Source organism: Vigna umbellata, chromosome 6 (genome assembly GCF_029865625.1).
Source record: "Vigna umbellata cultivar VRB3 chromosome 6, Vumbellata_1.0, whole genome shotgun sequence".
Taxonomy (NCBI): Eukaryota; Viridiplantae; Streptophyta; class Magnoliopsida; order Fabales; family Fabaceae; genus Vigna; species Vigna umbellata.
This window is the reverse complement of record NC_142170.1, coordinates 26183897-26190954: the sequence shown is the minus strand read 5'-3', so window position 1 is coordinate 26190954 and position 7058 is coordinate 26183897.

Below are 7058 nucleotides of genomic sequence, written 5' to 3'. Positions count from 1 at the left end.
AACTTCAGCTTTCTGGCTAACGAGAGGCATTTACCTCTTGGCCGAGAAGGATTTACCTCTCGGTCTTTAACTTCAACGAGAGGAGTTTCCCTCATGGTCGTGAAGGATTTACTGCTCGGTCTTTAACTTCAACGAGAGGAGTTTACCTCTCGGCCAAGAGGGATTTACCGCTCAGTCTTTAACTTCAGCTTCCTGGCTGACGTGAGGGATTTTTCTCTCGGCCGAGAGGGATTTACCTCTCGGTCTTTAACTTCAACGAGAGGAGTTTACCTCTCGGCCGAGAGGGATTTACCGCTCGGTCTTTAACTTCAGCTTCCTGGCTGACGATAGGGATTTACCTCTCGGCCAAGAGGGATTTACTTTTCGGTCTTTAACTTCAACGAGAGGAGTTTACCTCTCGGGCGAAAGGGATTTACCGCTCGGTCTTTAATTTCAACGAGAGGAGTTTACCTCTCAGCCGAGAGGGATTTACCGCCCGGTCTTTAACTTCAGCTTTTTGGCTGACGAGAGGGATTTACCTCTGGGTCTTTAACTTCAACGAGAGGAGTTTACCTCTCGGCCGAAAGAGATTTACCGCTTGGTCTTTAACTTCAACGAGAGGAGTTTACCTCTCAGCTGAGAGGGGATTTACCGTCCGGTCTTTAACTTTAGCTTTCTGGCTGACGAGAGAGATTTACCTCTCGGCCGAGAGGGATTTACTTCTCGGCCGAGAGGGATTTACCTCTCAGTCTTTAACTTCAACGAGAGGAGTTTACCTCTCGGCCGAGAGGGATTTACCGCTGGGTCTTTAACTTCAGACTCTTCTTGAGAGACTTCTTCTTTGAATATGAACTTTAACAAAGTTAGTAACTAGTGACTGAGCATGAATTGCTAGGCTTAATTTATTCCATAATGAAAACATAAGACAAGCACAAGGGTCTAAATCAAATGAAACTGAATTAAAACGTTACATTAATAGAGTTTTGGATGCTTTTCCTCAGTTGATAAATCCGCAAACCGATCGTTCCCGAAGACGACTGGGACTTCGACTATTGCCCCGACCCCGCTCGTCCTTCCTGTACGCCCGTTCGGGGCTTCTTCGCAAATATCCTTCCCTAGGGAAGCTTCTTGCTTCCTTTACAAACCTACGGAGATGTCCTGCCCGAACAAGACTTTCTATTTTATTTTTCAGCGTAATGCATTCTTCTGTATTATGTCCATGGTTCTGATGGAAACGACAACTCTTCCTTTCGTCTGCGTTTTTTGGAGATGGTTTCCTTCAGGATGCGAGAAGTTATGCGTTGAGGGCTTCTTCAAGAAATTTTGCCCTAGGTGCGTTGAGGGTTGTATAATGGTTAAACTTAAATGTTCGGGGAAGTTCCCCACTTTTATCATTAATGTCAAACGGTCGTTTGCCGTCCTTTCTGCCTCCGCCTACATCAGCTTCTTGTTTTCGCTTTCTCTGCGAGATTCGCATTTCCTCCACACGGATGAACTCAGTTGTTCTTTCTTGGAGCTCTTCCATAGTTTTTGGTGGTCGCACATACAATTTTTTGTCAAAATATCATGATCTCAAACATGAAGGCAAATTGTTGATGATAAAAGAATGATTGACCTCTTTAACTCGCCGTGTGATTTCAGTATAACTTTTCATAAAGGCCTTCAAAGTTTCCCCTTTCTCCTACTTAGTATTTACCAATTCCGCCGATGTTATCTCCTGTTCCCGATTGGAGGCATATTGCCTTCTAAAGAGGGTTTCCACAGTAGCAAAGCAATCCACTGTGCTGGGAGGAAGAATGTCATTCCAATGCATCTTCCTTGAGTGGTAATGAGAAGGCTCTGCACATGATTGGGTCACTGTTTGTATTGAATGTCATTGCATTATCAAATGTCCTTAGGTGATTGTCCGGATCGGTTGAACCATCATACTTATCCAATGCAGGTGGAGTTTTTCCTGGCATTGGAGTTTGTATGATGGTCACTGTAAAGGGAAGTAAACTGGTAGGCCGAACGGTATGCGGGGGTATTGGTTGCCTTCTACCTCGACCGTTTGGGTTGGTGTGATTATGGCTTGCTTCGTTGTAATTCTCTCGATTTAAGGCAGACCGCTCGGGAGGGACCCGTTCGGCCCTTAGCGTCGCAATCTCCTCTGCTTGCCTCCGTGCATCTCTTGTTGTACATGCGCCTGCGCTTGTATGGTCTGCGTCTGTGCCTCAATATTGGCTTGTAACTCTTTGATTAAATCTCTGGTGCTCTACTCTTCCATATTTCTTATGGTCACCATTGGGTGTCTTCAAGCCTCGGCCCCACGGTGGGCGCCAAAATGTTTCGGTAGGGATTTTGTGAGACCGAGACACTAACCTTTGACTTGTGTGCTTCGCTTCTATGCTTCCAGTTTAGACTGATCGGTCCTCTTCCGTATTGGTCGCTCGGTGAACTTCAGTCTTGACCGCTCGGTCACTCTCGTGCAAAAGGGGGAGGTACCTGCAAAAGGCACTCCAACGGTCAAGTTAGAGCGGTTTTATGAACTGTTTGTTACAGTTAAATATTTAAGTCCTGATCGGACATAAGTAGGGTGAAATGTGAGTTGAATGTCAGTTTACATCAAACCTAAAACCTATTTATAGAGTTTAAATGAATCTGGCCAATTAATTTACCTCTTAATGGTCATTAATGCAAACCTTAACTGTCTCACAGTAGCCATTACCACATTTATTTGTACATTAACTCTATTCAACAGTTGTCGGGACGGAACGGCTAAGAAGCCTGTCGGGACCGAACGACTGAGAAGCTTGTCGGGACCGAACGGCTATAAGCCCATAGTAACACATTTTATTAAAAAAATATTATGATAAAAAATTCAAAATGAAAACAATAATATATTTTATAAAGTAAGCTTCTTTTAGATAAGAAAAATTATTATAATTGTACACTTTTTTTCACAAGTTGGAATCACATTAAACTTTTTAAAAAAGGTAGGACGGACTTGAACATTGCCCCCTAAAGATGGACCAAAAGAGGTATTAAGCCTAAATGTATTTATTGAATGTTTAATTAAATAAATTATTGGTTAGAACTCACTAGCTATATATATTCTTGGAATTAAAATATTATAAGTTTGACTTTTTCTTCTCTAATTTGGATGGTTCAAGTTACTTTGAAACGTCTTTATGTGCATTATTTTATGTATGGTTTTCTTTTGTGCTTAATCATGTTTTGGTGGTATAGAACTTTTAATTTTGCATCACTTAGTAATTATCTATAGGTATTTGTCAACCTATATTCTGAAATTCTTTAACCATAGATAAAGTGAAAATTATAAAATATATGTAACTTGTAAAAGAGAAATATTAAAAAATCTTACTTGTAATGCTTTCTATTCTTTTTCTTGTTAGTTGAAGTAGAGATGTTGGTGTGCACTAACTTTTTATGGTTTTTTATAGTTATCATAACAATAATGTAAGTATGTACCTTAGGGAAAATAAATTGCTCAAAGGTCTTAGCAGCTTGTTGATTAGGTAAATTTTAAGATTTTGTTGCGCTTAGAACCTTTATCCTATATGATTAAGACTTTAGATATATTTAATTCTTATTAGTCTAATAAAATTTTTGAAAACATGAAGTTACTATAATTTTTTTTACACTATGTTGTCTATAATAAAAGTTATCTAACAATTGAAAATCATAAAGAGGATTGTACTCACTCACCTTAAATATTTCATCTATATTCACTTTTTTTTTAAAAAAAAGTTTTATTAACTAAAATCTGTTTAAAAGATTATATAAGTTATTAATGACTATCATATCTTAATTTTTGCTTATAAAGTTAGGAACTCTAATTATTTTAAACTATCATTTATAAATAACAAGGTGAACCTAAAATACTAAATATTATATATAAAAGCATTCTTATATGGGTATAAGTGAAGAAATCCAATGTAACATTATATTGATTTATTACACGTACCAAAGACAAAAAAAACTAAAATTGTTTCATGTATATAATTTGTAATACAATATACCAACCTACATTTACAAAACCAACAAGATACTTATACATAAACAAAGATGCAACATAAACAAATATGTTATATCTGTTATAGGTAAAAATAGGAAAAACAAAAATTATGTTAAACTTTGGCTTGATAAACTAACACCAATTTGTTTTTAAGACCTTTGAATCTTTCAACCTTTAAAACTTTTATCAAAACGTCAGCATTATACTTCTGACCAACAATGTTCAACATCTAATTTTTCACTTGAAACTTACTCATGGATGGTTTCAATGTGTTTTCTCTTACCATGAGATGCATGATGCTTGGCAAAATCAATTGTAGATTTTTTGTCTATCAATAGCTTCAATTTGCACACGTGCTTTACTTTCAACTCATTGATTGGCAAATTCAGCCAAATGGCTTAACATGCTACATTAGAAGCAGTTATATACTTGGCATTGTAGGATGAAAGAGCTATTACTTGTTCCTTTGTAGAGCTCCACAAAATTGGTGCCTCACCAAGGAAAAACATATATCCAACTGTGCTCTTTCTATCATTTTTGTCATTGCACCAATCAGCATCACAATACCATATCAACTATCCTTTCCTTTTGACAATAAAATGCCTAAATTTTTAGTTCCATGCAAATATGTAAGTATGCACTTTACTGCAAGGAAATGTGATGCCTTTGGTTCTTACATATATCCATTTACAAATCCAACACTAAAATTCAAGTCAGGTCAAGTGTTACAAAAATACCTCAAGCTTCCCACAATGTTGTGGTATTGTGTAGAATCAACAATCTCTTCATTATAATTCTTCTCAAGTTTTAATCATACTTCTGCAAGTGTACAGGCAAAATTACTCTACTGCATACAATCAACATATCTTTCACATACTTTGTTTAATGCATTGACATTCCATATGGATTTTTCTTGTATTCAATTTGCAAGAAATAACTCAGATTTTCCAAATCACTCATCTGAAACTCTTGTAGAAGTTCACACTTGCAAGCGATTATTAGATTTTCACTACTACTAGTGATTAGAAGATCGTCAACATACAAGCATATGATGATCTTCTCAACTATGTTGTTGTTTTCACAGATTTTAACATAAAGACCATGCACAGACATATACCTAACAAAGGCAATTTTTTCAAGAAACCCATCAATTTGCTTATTCCATGCTCTCGGTGCTTACTTAAGACCATATAAGGCCTTCTTCAACCTATACACTTTCTTTTCTTCACTCACATGCTCAAAACTCCTAGGTTGTTGCACATATATCTCTTCTTCAAGAGGTGTGTTTAGAAAGGTTTCTTTAACATCTAACTGGTGTAATGAATAGTTAGCATTCACAACAAAAGCCACCATCAATATGATGGTTTCAATTATGGCCACAAGCTCATAGACTTTATCATAGTCTATTTTTAACTTTTTGCAAGAATCCTTTGACCACAAGTTTTGCTTTGAATTTCATTATTTCAACCTCTGGATTCACTTTAAATTTGTACACCCACTTAAGTGCTATTGACTTCTTGTGTAATGGCAGCTCAACAAGTTTCCAAGTTTGATTCTTTTTTATTGAATCATCTCTTCATGTATAGCTCTTCTCCCATTTACAGTAATGAAACTTAGGTGGCCAAATCTATTATTCCTTAACCATTCACTTTGTTATCTGCAGTGGTGAAACATTCATGTTTTCATGTACTTACACCAACATAAAATGTTTTGTTCTCAGATATATTTGCATGAACAACCAATTTCTTGATTTTGTCATAAACACTTAGGCCATTCTCGTTCATTTCCATGACAAACTCTTTCTTTAAAAGTTGTCCAAGACTTAATCAATTGGTCTTTAATCCTGGCACATACGACTCCATCAATTATGATTTTCTTACCACCAAAATCTCTCAGCACCACATTCCCAACACCTTCTGCATTTAGACTACTATCATCAACAAATCTAATCTTTTCTTGTGATTAGTACCACCACGTCAGAATTTGATGAAAGGTCATCATAAGTTAAACTTCTAGTAAAGTGGTGTTAAGTCATTCCAAAGAAATCTTCTTTTGTTAGTCAATTGGTTTATTAGCACTTTTAGTGTAGGACTTGTTTGGATTGATTATTTTGTTTAAGGTAGTGAAGTAGGTAAAATGATTTCAGTTGAGAGATTGGCATAGATTGTGGTAAAACTTGTAGTTTGGTTTAGAAAATAAACATTAAGACTCAAGGTTCAAAAATGATAATTCAAATCATTAAGAATTTTCCTCTTCTTTTGCATAAGATGTTTTTGTAATGTGAGATGTGATTAGTCATCCCTTTAGACACTTTGTATGATATGCATGAATAATTTATAACATGGGCACATCATAATCATTACTTACAATTTTTATGTTCAACAATGTTTAATGTTCGTATATATGTATTATTACTAGGAGTTTTGTAGAAATATTGGGCTAATCAATCTTTTGTGTGTACGAACTCTAGATTCACAATTATTTTTTGAACATTATTTATAGCAAAGTGGTGCTTAATTTTGATATGTTTTGTTCAAGAATGTATTATGAGATTCTTATATAAATTATAGTGAGAATACTATCACATGAAATGTAAATATTATCATTATAAAATTGTAATTTTCTAGCTAAATTTTTGTTCATAAAATTTGTCCATAGTAACTACCTACTGTTATAAATTTAGTATATATTATTATTTAATTCTCACCTGAAAAAATCATTAAGTATCAAGTAATTTAAAGGCAAAAAGTAATTAATTATTATATTCTTAAATACTATTTTATAAACTAAAAATTATTAATATTTAAAATAATTTCTATTATTAATTAAAAAAATTATAATTAATTTGTAAATTAGAGTTTAAATTAGTTTTTAATCTTAACTACCAATATTTTAGTTACTTTTTATTATAATAAAAAAAATTTAATCAGTCTATAATAATTTTGAGTCTAATATTAGAATGTAGTTAAAATGTTGGAAACTAATTAGACTCTAATTTAGAAATTAATTATAATTTTTTATTAATAATATAAACTATTGTAATTACAATACTTTAATTTAT